Source organism: Bactrocera dorsalis, chromosome 2 (assembly GCF_023373825.1).
Source record: "Bactrocera dorsalis isolate Fly_Bdor chromosome 2, ASM2337382v1, whole genome shotgun sequence".
NCBI lineage: Eukaryota > Metazoa > Arthropoda > Insecta > Diptera > Tephritidae > Bactrocera > Bactrocera dorsalis.
Genome location: NC_064304.1, coordinates 97,580,088 through 97,599,006, shown reverse-complemented (window position 1 = coordinate 97,599,006; position 18,919 = coordinate 97,580,088). Strand labels below are relative to the sequence as shown.

At 37.0% G+C, this 18,919-nt stretch overlaps 1 long non-coding RNA gene across 1 annotated transcript in view; it reads left to right on the top strand.

Moving 5' to 3' along the window:
• LOC125776300 (uncharacterized) overlaps window positions 1-18,919 on the top strand; it is a 57,986-nt gene that overhangs the window by 16,962 nt on the left and 22,105 nt on the right. Inside the window, exon 2 of the long non-coding RNA XR_007421618.1 lies at window positions 10,532-10,571. This is a non-coding gene — a long non-coding RNA (uncharacterized LOC125776300). The remainder of the gene's footprint in view (window positions 1-10,531; window positions 10,572-18,919) is intronic.

Sequence of the window (18,919 nt, the reverse complement as noted above, 5' to 3'; positions counted from 1 at the left end):
ATTATGTTTTAAAAATGATTTCGAACAAGGGATCCCCGCGTCTGGCTCTAACAATTTCCAGCCGAGTCATTAATCATGGCTCTAAAGCTTCCCCAATGACTTTAATATTACATTAAGACTTCATTTTTGAAGAACACACCAAATAGAGACTTTTTGTGGATGTAAAAGTGGGCGATGAAATCGTGTGTAGAAGTGCACGCAAGTGATGAAAGTTCTCTGAGTGAATTTCATTTGGGAGGTCCCAGAAATGATTCTTTTACATATAGAAAAAGCAGCTTATGACTTCCGGTCTTAGATCAAGTATACTCCGGGTAGCCAAAGAACATCCGTTCAAAGGCGAGCTAAAGTGAGGAGGCGAACTATGAAAAGTAAAAAACAGTTTCGGATGTGAACTTCGTGTGCCCGCAAACTAATACGTATGAGCAATACAAAAAGCTCCGTCAGGATCGGGAAGTACTTCTCTGAGCCGTTCGATAACAAACGATGTTTCAGACAAGGCGACTCCATATTGTGCGAGTTCTTCAATCTACTTCTGGAGAGAATAACTCGAGCTGCAGAGCTCAATCGAGAAGGCATAATCTTTTATAAGAGTACATACATCTGCCGGCGTACGCCGATGATATTGATATCATTGGCCTCAACACAGTTAGCTCTGCTTTCTCAAGACTGGATAAGGAGGCAAAGCAAATGCATCTGTTGTGAACGAGGGCAAGACGAGATATCGCCTGCCACCAAACAAACAGTCGTCGCACGCGCGACTTGGCTTCCACGTCTCCAATATTGGACCACTATGGCATATGGCTGCGTGACATGAACGATCTAAGTCATATATTTGTTTGGAAAACTGCTTTATTTGAAGAGATATCTTCACGAAATTGGCACAGATTATTGCTTAAGGAAAATGTTTAATTTCCGAAGAAATTGTTCGGACAAATGAATATAGCTGCCGCATAAACTGAACGATCCAAATCAAGTTCTTTTTATTTCACAATATTTTTTCACGAACTTCGGCATGGATTACTTTACAAGGCAATACCGCAATATCCGAAAAATTGTTTCAGATCGAACCATAAGAGCACATATGTGTCATGAAAAATGACCGATCAAACTCGAGATGAAGATAAAGATCAGATTTCATCTGTCACCCGAAAATACGCACCAAACTCTCAAATAGCTGGCCTTGAGAATCTAGAATTAAGTATGGTTTCGCATTACTCCAGATTTTATAGATGCTTAGGGTTACTAACAATCCATAATGGGAGCGTGTTACCGGAGAAGCTCAAATTTCTAAAAAAATATACAATTTCAAAAAAGTAATTACAATGGTTTTTCTATTGAAACAAGTTTTGACCATAAAACTGACCTATGAATTTGCACTTTAAAATGCGCTTAACCTTATGCAATGTAGTTTTATTTATTCGCTTTTTACTGAAAACAACCCACTGTATAGTACATGCTTGTTCAGAACGGGTATGTTTTGGTTGCCTGCGGTGCGCCATAAAATTGTGGCAACACCGTGTATTCACTATTTAATGAGGATTTTTACGAGTATATCTCTCTACAATTGTATGTGTGCACTTTTGTTTATTTACTACACGTGTTGTTGTTGCTTCTGCTGTTTTTTACTGCAATTGTTAATGTTTGTCTTTATTTTGCTTTTGTGTTGCCACTGTGCTTAATTAATTGTTTGTGTATTCTTGTTGCTACTTTAGCTTTGTTTTGGCTGACTAGAGGTTTAGTTTTTGCTTTTATTGAACAAACAATTCGGTTGAGCGCGTTGCTGTTGTTTTTGGCCAGTACACGACGGTACATACTGTCTGCCACGACTGTTGGGGACCAAGCAACACTCATTATTATGCACTATTGTTGCGCTTGCAATTGCTACTGTTTTATGGGCATTAGAAATGCACCCACCGGTTGGGTAATAAGACGTTACTGCAATGCGTCACAGAATGGTGATGATACTCATACACGACTCATAGCGACATTAACTTTTATGGACGAGCGTTGCAATGATGTGCTAAATAGTTTAGAGGTGCATATGTAATGTCCTCAATACATTACATTTGGAAGAACGGTCGCCTCTAGTTCTGTACTTTCAGGTATTACTTTACTTTCAAATTTTACATACATATACAGACTATGTACATTGCAATAAGGGTGTCATAACCCTAATTCGAAAATACGCAGAGAAACTTGAATTTTCAACCAATGATTTGTCTGTTATTGTTCACTCATAGTTTTCGTATCGCTTGTCAAGATAACGTGTGATCCAAGTAGAGGCACTTTTTTTAATAGCCCTTTATTTGACATTATTTTTTTTCAGTATTGTTTGGCATTTCATCGTGGAAAGGCTGAACCCTGAACAACGTTTTCCTCTGTGGGCTCTTGAAAAGCTCCAAGAAGATCCGACGTTCCTGATGAGGGCCATTTCTGGCAAAATTCGTATGTAAATAAACAAAATTGCCACATTAGAGACCAAGAGTAACCTGAAAAGATTCAAGAGCTGCCATTTAATACAGAAAAAACAATGGTACCGCCCACTTTTAGAGAAAAACTCATATCTCAAGGTCCGCCTTATCGATTTCAACCAAATTTGGGACGTGACATTCTTCTGAAATTTTTATATTACAGTTTGAAAAATTGGCAAAATCGGATTACATCCACGCCTACTTCTCATATAACACAATTTGAAATTCCATTTGAAACTTTCACTTTCCAGAACAGAATTAAACTTTGCACGAGCACGAATAGTGCCTTTGTGATGTGCCTTATGACTAAAAACTTCACAAATCGAATCAAAACTGTTCAAGTCCCTAGGTGCCTTTGGTTGACTTTTGACTGAAAATATGTATAATTGAAATTCAGAGAGAGTCCTTCTCTGATAGTAATATGTATGAGTGCTACAAATGACTTGAATACTACCCTTAGCCCCCATATACCTTATATAAAGATTTTCGAACTTTCGGGTGACTTTATACCGCATGTATCGCCCAATATGTGAGTTATCTTTATAAAATTGTGAGAGCGTGATTTTTCTTATAACGGTGTATCTTTGTGCTTATAATGAATAAAATCGGGTGGAAACTCGCCTTGGATCCCATATAACTAACAAGCCTTATGTACCTGAAGGTACTTCCCTTGCTTTAATCCTTGCAAGTTGCAAGAGTAAGAAATGTTCGGTTATACCCGAACTTAGCTCTTCCGCACTTCTTTATTATTTTTTCGTGCGAATTGCTTCGAATAACATACTTTAATGTTGTTTATTGAATACAAAAATTTAATTTCTGAATTCTGAATTAACCTGTCTAAGTGATTGCACAGAGTGTGCATGAGAGTGCTAGTCCAAAGAACTATAATTAGTTTAGTGTTAGTTTATGGATTGGAAAAGGATAACTGGACCTATTATGCCATGGTCTGGACTACATTCCTCTATCTCTCTCTTTCTCTATGATGATGTGCTACTTCTTGATGTGCAGCTGCTGTCTTTTCGATTTCTAGAAGCGGTTGTTGCTGTTGTAGCGGTAGAAAACAGTTCTGAAATATTTTCGATGAGAGTGGTGCGGAAAATTTTGCGCTCTTTCCAATACCCAGTCTATGTTCTAGTCAACATGGAGTATATCATCATTGCGAGACAGCGACTGTTAGTCTTACATGTCCGCAATCTATTCCAACCAAAGCTTCTCTGAATTTTTTGGGCAACACGAAACTAATTATGGAAATAATTTTACAAATTGTGATCAAGTGGAAATTGTTTCATTTCATTTTTCGGTTAAGTGACAATGGAAAGGTTTCAAATTGGTTGAGCAGAATAAAATATAGATTTCTATACTACCTTTTCATTCCTCAAGCATTGATCAATGTTCGAAAAAATGGCAAATACAAAATGGAGAGACCACTCCCAGACGTCAACACTCGCTGTCTCGCTTGAGTGCCTACTTCAAAAGCAGATTTAAAAGTTCAGTAAGCACACTCGAAACATAAACAATTAAAAAATATATATAAAGTCAAAATATGCCGTAAGAATTTTGAACTTTTTCATGAGTTCGAAACAAATTTTGAGACATTCAAGTGCAACCTTAACGACAAAGGAGTAAAATTCAATGCAATGGGACCAATGCAAATGTGCAAAATACACATCCGTTGCTGGTTGAGGTAAAGAATGCAAAGAGTCATTTCGCTATAACATAGCTGCATGTAGGCATATACCTTTAATTGCCCAAACTTTCGATAGTACGCACAACCAGTTGGCATTTCTCATCGTTATGTGCGGCGATGCTGCAAGGCTGCCAACCTAAAGGTTCCGAGGGGTGTTTGGGTGGAGTGCAAAACTTTTTCAAGTGCAAATTGCAGTTGCACAGCCACTTCTACATGCCACTCTATGCGTTTGCTGTTCTCTGCCGAAAAGTGTGCTATGCTGCACAAAAGTGCTGCACTTCAACTTCCACAGAAATGTGCAACGCAGAGCTTGAAAAGTTCGCTTAAACAACGGCATGTCTATGGGGTTTGGGAAATTGTTATGGATGAACTGCAGCTAACAGCAGACTTGAGCAAATCATAAACTATTCGCACAAAGATTGTTGCCTGGAGCAAAGCACTCGTTGCACGCAACTTAGGCAAGTGGAAGTGTCGAATATTGGTGTGATAGCAGTTTGCTGTTTGCTGCATGGCAGTAACAAACAGTTTTCGTTCTAGCAAGTAGTCAAACGGGTTTTACACTCGATTTGTTGGAAGTCGCGTAGAAAATATTGATTCGAATTTGCTTGAGAGAAACACAGTTTCATGAAGACTTGAATTTTAGCCAACACAAAAGATATCAGGACACTTCTAGTTATGTGAGACATTAAAATTGTGACTTAAAGTTTAAAAATAAAAAACTTACTTGCTTTGCGGCGAAAATATTGTTCCAAACCTCACATAATTAGTATGCAGACGAAATTTTCTCTTTCTGTTAGCTTTATAAAAAAGTTTAAAGTATTACAGCGCCAAAAAGGTAAAAAAAATAATATGCCAAAGTAATGAAAAAACTTGATTTCATTTAGACGCTTTGCCTAGTTTTCGTTGCACTCTTAACCGAGCCGGTTTGAACTAAAAACCCACAAACACAAATTATTCTTGTACACATACATATATATACAGGTCATATACATATTATACTACAAGTACATAAGAGCATGAAAGAGCAAGCCACAAGCAGGATTACTGAAAATCGCTTTGTATTTTTGGTAAAAGTTGATTTGTTATTCATAGCTTACATATATACATACATATATATGTATGAGTAATTTTAAAAGCTTCAGAAACTTTATTTTATTTAGCATATATTTATATGCTGTTCTCTTAGTAGCAGTCTTTGTGTGAGACTAATTACACAAGCACTTGCAAATATCGTATATGTATGTAAGGCAACACAAGCCTTCTTCCCTGCAGGAAAGTACGATTTCTCTTTGTGAGCAGTTCAGAAGTATGAAAATTTTATCAATTTCGGACCAACTGGTCGAATAGTCATGTTGAGAATATGAAACTGCAGACAATGTGTGAATGAATGAAGACGACTGAAACTTGAAGGTTGCTTTGCGTTACTAAAAAGAAAATATATAAAGAAACAATGCATATATGTACATATATTGAAATAAACAAGACACATTTTCATGTTTTGCTATACAAATATGATCTCATAATATGGGCTTGCCAATGATTAAAAAAATGTTCTTATAACAGGTCAGTTGAAAAGTCCACGTCCTACCATAGCAAAACACATTTTTTTGAAAAAATTCGTATCTTTAATTCAACATAGTTTCCCTCAAGGGTGATACACTGACTATAGCGGCCCTCGAACTTTTCGAAACCATTTTTGTAGTACGATTTGTCTTTTGCTTCAAAATAAGCTTCAGTATCGGCGACCACCTGTTCATAGGACGTACATTTCTTTTCGTCGAGCATTCTTCTGAGATCTGAGAACAGGAAATAGTCACTGGGGTCAGATCTCGAGAATATGTGGAGGATGTGGAATCAATTTGAAGCGCAATTCATGGATTTTTGTTATCGTTTTCACTGACTTGAGACACGGCTTGCTGAAGCAGCACTTTCTTTTTTTTCAAATGCGACCGTTTTTCGGCGACTTCGTTGGTATGTAATAGTCACTGTTGATGATCCTTTTTAAAGTTAGTCAATACAAATTATTCCCTACGCATTCCAAAATACAGACGCCATAACCTTGGTTGTTGACTGTTGCGTTTTTCCACGCTTTGGAGTGAGTTCGTCGTGTACACTCCACTCGGATGACTGGATGGAGCCCTGTTTACACATGATGAAACTGCTCCAAAACGCGTTCCATCTAATCATCCGACAGAATTTCCTAGTGGAGTGAAATTATGGAACCCTGTTTCATCCTTATTGATTGTTTGACCACGCCACGTTCATAAAAGACAACATTGAGCAGTAGTTTGGTTTTTGAAGCGCCATTCGTTACATTGTCGGTTTTCGACGTTAAATGTATTCATAAAGTCGTACTGTACTATTTATAACGTATCTGATGAATGCAGGACCCTCAGCAACTTTGTCAAGCATCTCTGGTTGAGCAATAAAGACTCTTCGTAACCAAAGCTGTAACACAAATGTGTTAAGTCGATCCGATGGAGATGTTGAGATACTCTTCCATCTCTCTGATGCCAGCCCGACGATTTTCAAGCACTGTTTATTTAACACTTTCATTGTTATCGTCATTAACCGAGTTGGATAGACGACTAGCATGAGATAAGACAAGTTTTTGATGACATCAATTCCTTCATCGAACTCAAATACTTGTGGTCGTGATTAAGTATATTCCTAAATACATACGTCGTCATTAACAGAGTTGGATGGCAAGTTTCCGATAACTTCACGACCTTCACTGAATTCTTTGTGCAACTCAAATCCGTCGTGAAAAGTAGACTCCTAAAAACACTTCTTTAACATTTTAAATAATTTCGTAAACGAGATTTTATTGGAAACACAAAATTTCCAGCAAGCTCTCTCTCAAGTTCTCTTTTTCCATGGTAAAAATCGACTTACAAACACGTCTTAATTGTCATATGGAGATAAAAATTTGCATGAATATAAAAACGGTTGTACCAGTCTACGAAAAAATGTTTACCGATGCGCTTTGCAAGCGCGGTTTAAATGGACCAGTCCGGGTCAAATTTGATCAGTTGGTTTTTTGAATTTGCTACTGGAAATATAAGATTCCGTGTTAGTTTTAAAAGTTAACAAGTTAATTGTGACCCAGTACTTTCATTTTCTGCAAAATTGAAAGATATTTTTTTTCAATTCACAAAGTAAATCATGTTTGAGCGCTTGCAAATAGAACATTTTACTGGACTTTTATAGTTATACATACATACATGCACTTAGTAAAGTTTCTACCAATAAAATGTGCAACTATGTACATATGTACATATATTTGTGCCGGTCCATGCATCGTAAATTTTCACCCGAGGATGCTGCAATTTTGCAATTCTCGCGCGTTCCGCACAATGCGGAATCTTAAGTAGAATTTTAATGCGTTGCTTAAGGCGCGTGCAAATTTTCACATCCATCTCATTCGGTCAGCTAGGCGGATGGCTGGGCAGACTGACGTCACGCCAAGCGGCGAATGGACTATTATTCCGTCAGCCACTCTTCCGGCATTGCTTCCAAAAAGAAAACGCGAAATAGTCAGAAAGTATTCTACACTTCGCCGCACGTCTTACCGATATAGGTATGCCAAAGGGCGCCAAATGTACTGAAGTGCTTTAGTGCAAAAAAAAGTAAGCTTGTCTATGTCTTTTCAACTTCCCCTTTAGATTTGTTTGTCTGTGAGTCTGTTGCTATTGGTAGGTTGCTGTGAGCCGTCTCTCGAAACGGATTGCCTCGTCCATTATTTACAAGATCTGTCGCTCCGTCGCTGTTTGGTATACATTCATTTTACTTTTCCTTCTGTCAGCATTGCATTCGCTTGGTTGCAAGTGGCTGAGTCTGCTGCTGCTGCTATCGGTGTGATTATTCGATTGTCAGAAGATTTGATTTGGATTTTTATGCCAGCAATTGCAGCTTGCAAGCAAAAAATCGGCAGCCCTAGCCATCTACTTGCTGCGAAGGCGTCTGCTGTTCTTGCCATTCGCCATTGCAATCGTTGTAGTTGCGTTTTTGTAGCCTCTCATTTGACGTCTTTTCTTCTCCACATTGTGTGGCCCGTTTCGTCTGCAATTGCCTTATTTTCAAGTGCTTGTACTTGATGTCGTTCGCTGTTATTTATTATTATTTCATTCGTCTACGACTATCCTGTTCAGTTGTTGCGCAGTTTTCTGCAATTTTCTGCAATTTTAATTGAAATTCAAAATAACTCCAATCTTAGTTTTTGTTGCCAATGCACTCGGCTGCTGCATTTCTTAGTCGATTGTTAGTAAATTGTTCACCACTGTCTTTGATCAAGTTCTGTGTATAGTAATTGTTGTGATTGCCTCTCGTTTTGTTTGACTTCTCACGCTATTTACGGTTTGTTTATGTCTGGCGGCACCGTTGGCTTGGTGGCTGGCTGTCGCAGTTGCCAATTGCCTTGCATTTGTCCCGCAGCGTATTTGCCTTATTGGATTCTGAGTTGTTGGAAAAGTTGAAAGTAATTAGAATTGCAATTACTTCCAAATGGGCTTACATTGTTTCCGATGTTATTCTTAATTTCAAGCAATTGCATTTCTTGACTAATATATGTTTTGTCGCGAGCTTCTCAGAATAATGTAGATATGTATTATGTGGAGAGTGTGTAAAACTGGCTTTCTTCGTCATTACTTACGTGGAAAACGCTACGCGGATATAGCCGAGTTAACAACAGCGCGCCAGTCGTTTCTTCTTTTCGCAATTTGGCGCCAATTCAAGATACCAAGTGCAGCCAGGCTCTATCTCTGTTTCCTCGGCTGGGTATTACGTCGAATACTTTCAGAGCTGAAGTGTTTTCATCCAAACGGACGATATGACCTAGCCAACGTAGCCGCTGTCTCCTAATTCGCTAAACTATTTCAATGTCGTCGGATGACTCGTACAGCTCATTGTTCCATTGAATGAGATATCCGAGGCTGTTGTTTCGTTTTCATTGGGGCGATGGTTCACCTTCTCACTTTAGCACGCCTTCAAACGGTTGTTCTTTTTGGATACCCAGAGGAATGGCACTCAAAGAACTTTTCTCGCTGGCGTGAGCTTCTGTACATGACTCTGTCCTCCCAAAAACAGGCTTTACTTAAGTATTTTTAAGCGAACCCTCCGTTCATACTAATGTATTATTTTCGGGGCATTGCCATAATAAGTAATACATGGAGATATTTGCAGGACTGTTATATTGAAATTGTTGTGTGAGCCACTGACATTTTATAAATTCTACTCTGTTTTACCAAGTTGTATCTAAATATGTATGCTAATGAAAGTCAGACCAATGAATTTTATCTCATAAAGATATTTTTCGATGCACTGTTCTCTATGTTCTCTAAAATACTTTATGACCCGGACTGACAAAAAAAAACCTAAGTTTTGTATTCAATGCCCTCGGTGAATTTTGGCTCATGTTTTCAAAGGCATTGACTAGATTGTTTCGACGTCATATTCATAAACCTACATCTAGTCACGAGTAATAACGCCTTTGAAGTATCTAGCGTCTTCACCTAAATATCACTTTTGCGGCCTCTACTCGGTGTCGTTTTTGCAAAAATTTCAGATCTCAGATTTGGTAAAAGTCTAGCATTGACATGCTTTATACCCAAAACATTAACCAAAATGTGTCCAGTCGATCCATAAGGGAGATTGAGATACTCTGCTATCTCCTTGATGTTCACACGACGATTTTCAAGCACTGTTTCTTTAACTTTTTCTTAGTTATCGTCATTAATAGAGTTATATGGACGACACGCATGAGGCAAGCTTTTGATGACTTCGCGACCATCACTGAATGCTTTGTGTCACTCAAGTATTTGTGTTCGTAATATAGTAGACTTGCCAAATAAGTCCTTTAATATTTTCAACGATTCGTAGTCATGATTTCAGTGGAAAGGTAAAACATCAAGCATACTCAGTGTTAATTTTTTTCGTTGGCAAAAATCGAAAATCAAACTTTTCACTTCGCAAGCAAACAGTTGTCAAACTCACGCTAACACTAATTGATATGGGGAGATAAAACTACACACGAATAAAAAAGTTGTTGCACCATTCTCAGAAAAAATTTTGAACCATGCGGTTTGCAAACGTAGTTTAATTAAAAAGGTTCGGCTCAAATTTGGTCTGAATTCTAAACGCAATTGTCAATTTTGAGTTCTTTAACAACACCTTATTAGGCAACTGCATAGCTTATAAACTTGTAGGAAAGGTATTAATTATTTTAATGAAGAATAGGTCGAGAATCATGACTGCATCGAGCTCAGCAATCACTAAGTACGAGCATGAAATCCTATACAAAAATGTGTTATCCTAAGCTTTCAATCTTCTTTTATGCAAATTAATTTTTTAAATTGTTCTATATTTTTATTTGCAGATTATCTACCTGTTAAATACATAATTAAAGTTGAAAATTGGTAAGTAAGTGTTCGTCAAATTTTTATGTAATGTGAAAAAGCTATCTACATAGATTGTGACAAAAAAGTACCCGGAAATTGAAAATAAAACCCAAAATATTTAATTATTCAATTCAATATTTATTTATTTTGTCGCCTTATGCAAAATATTTTTCCAGTCTTCGAAACCCTTTTCATTAACACTTTCTGGGATGGCCTTCGACTCCTTCAGCGAATTTCGTTTTATCTCTTCGATTGACTGACAACGGGTGCCACGGAATGCAATTACAGTTTCGGAAACAAGAAAAAATCACACGGAGCCAAATCTAGGGAATATGGTGGTTGATTGATGGCATTCATTGCATTTTGGCTTTAAGTTCGGTCACAATCGTGGCCCGATGCGATGGTGCATTATCATCGTGTAAAATCCATGAGTTGATCTTCCACAATTCCGGTCTTTTTCGACGAAAGCTCTAACGCAATACGACCAAATGGAATTCATTATTGACTGTCTACCCCTCCAAAGCAAATTAGTGATACACTAAACCACGATTATCGAAAAAAACAATGAGCACCACATTGATTTTTGAGCGGCTTTGGCGTGGTTTTTTTCCGTGCAATCCGATGATTGTTTGCATGTAAACTTATAAACTCATGCCTCATCGGCTATAATGTACTCAATGAATTTGAGACCAGAATTCGCATGATCAAGCAATCTCAAAGAGACCTGTTTACGGTACTCTTTTTAAAAAACTTCAGCTTTATTAAACGAAATATCCAAAAAAATCATGCGAACGGAATCGGGGGTGATGTTGAGCTCTCTTGCCATCTCTCTAACACTTGCCTGATCATTTTCAAGTACCATGTCCTTCACTTTTTTTATATTTTCCTCAGTTCAAGAGGTCGAAGGTCGTCTAGAACACGGTATGTCTTCAACGATCCCTCGAACGTCTTTGGAGGTTTTGTACCATTTTTAAATACCATTTACCCGAGGAATTTAACTACAATTTCCGGGAGCTTTTTTGTCAAAATGCGACATACATATTTTCCAACCGTTATACACTGTAGGATGATGGACAGATAACTTAAATTCGATGCGATGCTTCTCTGTCTAAATAATCTCTTATCAAATAGCTTTGATATTCAGAATTTTGATGACGGTTTGCTGAATAGTTAATTTTGTCAAATTTATTTTTTACTCTTTTTTGCTTTTATGGCCATAAACATCCAAGCAGTACATCAACCATAAAGAGAAACTTTATAAAAGCTACCTTATCTTGTGTCACTCCGTCGCTTAATAGCAGCAGCAGTTCGTCTTCATTCACACCGTCATTAAAGTGACTTCCTGATTTTCTTGGCTGCCTGAAGAGCGACCATTACAAATTGAAAGCGTTGATGAACAAGCAACAACTGCAAATATTTATTTTTAAATTGGAATAAGGCATTATTTTTATTAAAATACGAGTCTCTGGCTAATTTTGCAAATTAAACTTCATTCCGGCTGCCAAGTGGCTAAAAATATGAAAAAGTAGCGTTGATTTGGGGAGGCAATAGGCTGACAGGAACGATCGCCGCGTGGCAGACAACCAGAGCTAATACATATAGTATGTATATATAATTATATATTTGAAGAAGATGTATGTACATTGTATATGTTCACTATACTGTTACAAAGAATAGCTGAAAACTTAACTTAAAAGATGCGCATTGCAGATAATGTCAGCGTTCCCATGAAATAGGAGAATATTTTCGTGAGAAGGAAATATATGTATACATATGTATATGTATGTAAAAATCTAGGAGTAGTTTAATCTATAGATGGTTTCGATACCCACCAGTGTAGTATGGGCAGACGTCGCTTATTTTTAGTGTTAATGATAATTACGAGCTCACTCACGCGATAATGATAAAAATGTCTTCTGATAATGAAGATGTTGCTATTGCGCTGTGATCATGGGTTCTGCTAGATGACTTTCTCGCTCCGTATATTTTATGGCGTCAAGTGCGTGCGGCTGCCTGCTGCCTGCTGCCATTACTCAAGTTGACATTATTTTTACGCCATTTGACACAAGAACTCATTAACAACACTTGGTGGAGTTGCTCTTGCACAAGCAGACAAAGTGACAACAACAACAAGAGCAACATTTAGTTTATGATGCGACGGTCTCGTTGCCGGGTTAAAAAGATTTATGTCACAGAGCACATACATACACACAAACATATCTATGTGGCACATAAGTACATACTTAAGTACATGATGTGGCAAGCAACATACAATTGCAGACGCAACAGTTAGATGGTGGTACGAGTAGAAGGCATATGCCACCCGAATCCGAGTACATTTTAGTATATGCATCTAAAATGCTTATAAAATTAGAAACAACAGATTAAGCAAAAGTGAGGTTATTTTCTACAACAAAATAGTTTTATGCTCACTTTAAACTGTACTTATGTTTGTATGTTGTACTCTTAAGGTCTTATATGCAATCGCAAGTCAGAGAAAAAACACATTTTAGGGGAATTCTTTTTTTGAAGAGGCGGTTTATTTCATATCTGAAAATAGTAAGATACAAAAAAATCGTTGACTTAGTTATAAAAAATTTGAATTCTCTTGATCTTAGGGATCATCATGGGAGTGGGGTAATTCGTAGATATGATATAAGGCCAACGGGAAGTTGTATAAGCGCTAAGAGCGCTACAAAAGAGAAATTCTTTATTCCATTATATATCGAACTTTTTCCGAAGATTTTCAAGCATAAATCGGCCGATACTGCTACAGTTTTTCGTTCGATATTCGTACGAAGTTTGTTGGCATAGATCATAGACTTGACGTAGCCCCACAGGAAATATTCTAACGGCGTCAAATAGCGCGACGGAGACGGCCAATTGACAGGGCCATTTCATGAGATAACACGTTCATCAAACTTGGTCTTCAATAAATCGATTGTAACAATCGCTGTGTGGCTTGTGGCACTGTCCTGTTGGAACGACATATAGTCCAAGTTCATATCACCCAATTCGGGCCAAAAATATTCGGTTATCATTGAGCGGTAGTGATTCCCATTCAGTGTAAAACGTCGGTCTTCATCATCATGGAAGGAGTACGGCTCAATGACGACGCCGATCCATAAATTGAACCAAACTGTAATATTTTCGGGATACAATGGTGACTCATGGATTACATGTGGATTTTGCTTATTGACGAAGCCATTCAGCCAGAAATGAGCCTCATCGCTGAAGATGATTTTTCGATGAAAATCCGGATCATTTTCAAATTTTTGCTCAGGCCAATTCACGAATATACGATGATTCTGGTGCTCAAGCGGCTCCAGTTCTTGCGAAAATTTGATCTTGTAAAGATGTAGGCCAAGATCTTTTCGGAAAATCCCCACAACGAAGTCACAGAGATGCCCAACGCTTGTTAAAGATGTGTGAGAGACTGCAGCAATATTCTCGACACTACGGGCACTTGTTTGTCTCACTGGCAGGGGAACATTTTGTACTGTGCCTGTGGATTCAAATTTGTCCGCTCAATTGTTGATTTGACAGGACTATTATGATCACCATAAATTGGACTTAGCGCTCTTAAAGTTGAGATCACTGACTCCGAATTTCCGTAGTAAATTTTAATAATTTTGAATCATTGCTGGATCGTATATCCTTCTATGATGAAATGGCAAACCTTAATGAATAGACACGCCAAAAGAGCGGGAAAAATATGGCATTGCTTGCTGTCTCTATCGGTGTACTTTTGAAGCGTCACTTTTGAAAAACCCGTTGTGTACATTAAGAAAAAAATAAAAAAACTCAATGTTTTGAAAATGCTCACTGCGTATAACCCCTTAAGTGAACAAAACTATCATACTCTGTAGAAAAATGCTTCCAGAGTATAAAAATTAATTTTTTTGAAATTCGAAAGTTTTTTTTTTTGATTTTAGCGCTATTTGCATCCGCTCAATTATTTTTGCACAATCAGATATTGAATTATTGTGCAGTATAAGAAGCTAAAAAATAACTCTGTCAAATCATTGTGCCACTTTACGTCACTAGCTGACCATCACGACAGCTGTTGCACACACAAATAACTCGTTATTTAAAAAGTCTCTACTAGTACAGACTTTTTTTGTATTTTTGTAAATATATATAGTTTGTTTGTATTTTAGTAAATATATAGTATGCAAGAGAGCTTTCACTTACTGTTCACTGATACTTACCGAAGCGTAATTCCCAAATTATACATTTTCTCCACTCTTAATTTTTCTATTTTTGACGACTGCAACAGCACCGAATAGCAGCTTGCAAAGGCTTTCCATATACGTCAAATGTACATATGTACATGAATTCATATACATAGATATATATGTTTGTATACACGTTGCCAAAAGCCAACTCAATCCTCGCATCTGACAGAAGCGCCTGCCTGCCAACAGTCGCCTTTAACAATAATTGAGGCGTGTAATTATCGGCAAATTTATGTAGTCCATACTTAAGAGTTAACTTATGCAAGCGTGTTTATATATAATATTGTATATAGTGTACTAAAAGATCTATTTAGTTTGCCGAAATTTGAGTTCCGAAATATTTTTCTTCTGCCGTCTGCAGCCGCAAATGTGCTTTCTGCGCTTTCATTTCTTTGTAGTTGTTCATTAATTTTAGAATTGTTGCTTTATGACAACGCCGCTGCACTTAATTGTTTTTGTTTTTCTTGTTTATGAAAATTAAAAATAAAATCCTTACAAATAAATAGCGCATGTGGCACGTTGATGGCGTTTATTTTCTTTGCGGCCTTCCCAGCGCTCCCGTTTCCCACCAAACAACAAAAAATGTCTAAATTAAATAAATGAAATACAAAATGTGCAACAGCGATGGTTTTTGGCTGTCGCACAAATTACGCGCCGACGTTGTCTGATTCCGTTGCAGGCTGCCCGTGACGTTTGGCATATACAAATATACTCGTACATAGGCACAGACTATATGTGCATTGAGCTTTTCATTGGAAACTGCTGTACCCATGCAATCAACAAGAATTAACCTATACCATAAATTGCCTTTAATGGCTGTATTAAGTCAGCGTAAACATACATACATATGTAAAACATAAACTACTTCCCCCCCTAATTAGGAGCTTTTTCATTGAAGATTTTCGGCTTTAGAAGAAAAACATTTAAAAATGCTTTTTAACTAATCCCTCAGAAATATTCACATCGTTTTGTATACAAATGCTTGTGCATTTAATTCCTTCTGAAACAGGTCTGTAGTAATTAGATTCTACTGTTTGGTAAAACTTTTTAATTTAAATTCCGCAAAATACCATTCTTCCAAATATTTTTTTTGTTCTAGGTTGGTTTGACTGTCAGTAATACACATCTGTACCAAATGTCACATCAAAATAATCATTCGTGTTAAATAGACGCTTGTCTTTCTGAAGTAACATTCGGCGATTTTTATGATGAGTGAAATTATTCAGCAAAGAAGTTCGATTAAATTTTGTCTGCGAAATCAAATTTCTGGTGTCGAAACGTTCAGAATGTGGGAATAATTGTATGTCATGATAATTGTTTGTCATGAGCAAGAGTTTTTGTTTGGTAAAATTATTGAAAGAGCGTCGAGAACGGGTTGACGACGAATCAAGTCACGGCGGTCATCTGATGATCTGAAAGGAATTGGTGCTTGTGAATCAACATTTAACAGTTAGATATCTTACTGACATCGTTAGAATATCAGAAGAATCAGTGAAAATCATTTCGAAAGATCATTTGGAGTTAAAAGTGAAATCACTATCGGTTCCAATATCACAAATTTTTTTCGAGAAATAGCGTAGAATATCCGGAAACCTATTGTTACTGTCGTTGAGTCTTGGATCTATGCTTACGACACGGAAACAGACGATGAATGGGCCGTATATTGTCTGCAAAGGTGAGCCGAAGGCCAAAAACCACGTCAAAGCAGTTCAAAAATCCGGGTTATGTTGACAGTTTTCGTTGGTAAACGAGGTGTGGTGCACTGCAAATATTTTTTGACCGGCCAAACTGTCAACAGGGAATACTATTTGAGTGTTATGCGTCGTTTGCGCGAGGATATTTGTAATAAGAGGTTGACAACTCTTGGTTTTTGCCCCGCGACAATGTATTGATTCTTCGCGAATTTTTGCCAAATTTTCAATCCACATCGTGCCTCAACCACCGTGTTCACCTGTTTTGTCTCCCGGAGATTTCTGGTTATCCAGCATACTCAAACGACCACTCCGGGAAACCGTTTTGAGTCAATTGAAGACATTAAAAGAAAAAGAAAGAACATTGGGTCTAGTGTAATGATGTCAAGGAAGATTTCTTTGAGGGGGGCGACATAGATTTCGAAGAATAAATTAAGAATTTTAAAGTTATGAAGAAAGTCTTACTACTTTTTGCCCATTGCAGTACATTCAAATGTAAAACCTCAGTTTTAACAACAGTGTCGTCACAGTACTTAGCATACTTATATGTATGTATTTACATATGTATAGCAGTGTGGCTTAAAAATCGAATATTTTTTCACTTGATTCTCTGAAAAATAGGTTCTTTGACACCTCTACGAAAATCTCTCCAAGTATGAGCTCTTAATTGTAACGGGAAAGTCCACCAATTTACGGTATTTTTTCTTATTATCAGATAGAAAAATTCAAATCTACAAGAAAAGACCGATTTTTCAGTAAACCTAACCGAGATATTAACGGTTGCAGTTTGATTTTTTAAGGCAAATCTTTTTTTCTTATGAATTTAGAAATTTATATTTGGAAAAAATTTTCAGTGATGGCTAAGAACATATTTTTTAGAGTACTATGTGGAAAAAAGTGTTCTTTTTTTTACCCAACCTAATGTATAGTACCCATATGAGGTTCTCTCTTCACTTCATCCCACTTTAAATCATTATTTATTCAAAAGCAAAAGGTCGACTCGCCATGTGTATGTGCGCCCCACATAATTTTACCAATGACATTTCAAAAAAAATTAAATTAATATTGCAAAGCTTTCCATATTATCGCCCGTCCCATATATGACAGCACAAGGGCGTGTTCATATTATCTATTAAAGCAAATTTGTCTTCGCACGTAATTTTTCGTTTATCAATTTTTGTCTAATTCAATTGCGCTTTAACACCCACCACTGCGCCTTGCTTTCATCTTTTCTTAGTTCATTTGTATAATTTGAATTTTGAATAATTTAATTATACAATATATATTGTGATTGTTAACGGTTAGTCTGCCTCCACAGTTCAAGAAACTCGTTAAACGGATAAATTACTTTTAAGTGTGTATGAACGAAGTAAAGGTGGATTTTAGGTTTATTGGCGTTAAAAAGGCATAGTATGTAGGTACATACAGTGTCGGACAAAAAAATAGCAACAGTCCTTGTTACAAACAAAAACCCATAAAAAACTTCTCTCTCAGCCAGTGAAAATTTCAAGTAGATTGGGGTATGAATATTTTTCCACAATTCTTCCTGGTTTTTCGACCTAACGCTTTCCATCTCTTCTTTTACAATTCTCTACAAGTGCTCTATTGGAGCATATACATATATTGATAATATCCACTGTAAATATTAACTTAATCTTTAATATTAGTTTTGCCACTTAATATGACTTGTGCTATTACGCACACATTGTTCCATATAATTTCATTGTATTTTCAATCAGTTAATGTGCTTTTAATCTTACTTTTTGCACTTTTCTCTCTTTTAATTGGATTAAGTTGTAATGCAGTAATCTGAGTAGATGCTATTAAGTACAAAAAGCTTTTTGCTGCCGTAAGCTGGTTGACATTGTATGGGAATATACATAAGTGCATAAGCATCCATACTTAGTAATGGAGCTTTCGAGCAGCATATCAATATTGAATTATAGCTTTCCGAAACATACCCAAAACCAATTAATTGAATAAATCAAAAAATATCGAAGGTTTGATATTAAATTTTTACAATTTATACTTTTAACTCTTACTTCGCAAATTATCAGGGGTGTTAAAGTATAGTATACCAACAAACTTACGAATGCGTGTACTATGCTAATTTCATTTTCAACTTGTCACCGCTACAAGCTTTCACTGCAGTCCTCCACGTAATGCAGTTATGTCATTATGTTGATTTTTGGCATTTAGTCTCACTAGATATGACATACGCAGCACCACCACAGCATGTTAACAATGTGTAGAAAACCCTGCGCTGCCCTAGTCATGTCGCCATTAGAGTTTTTAAGTTATGCACATGGCAGAGGAAGGATACAGCGAGTGTGCTAAATTTGTAGTCGCATGCAGGATATTTGTTGCATGTCGTCCAACTAACAGAGCAACTATGTGCTCCATCAATATACGATTTGTAAAATGAACATATGTGAGT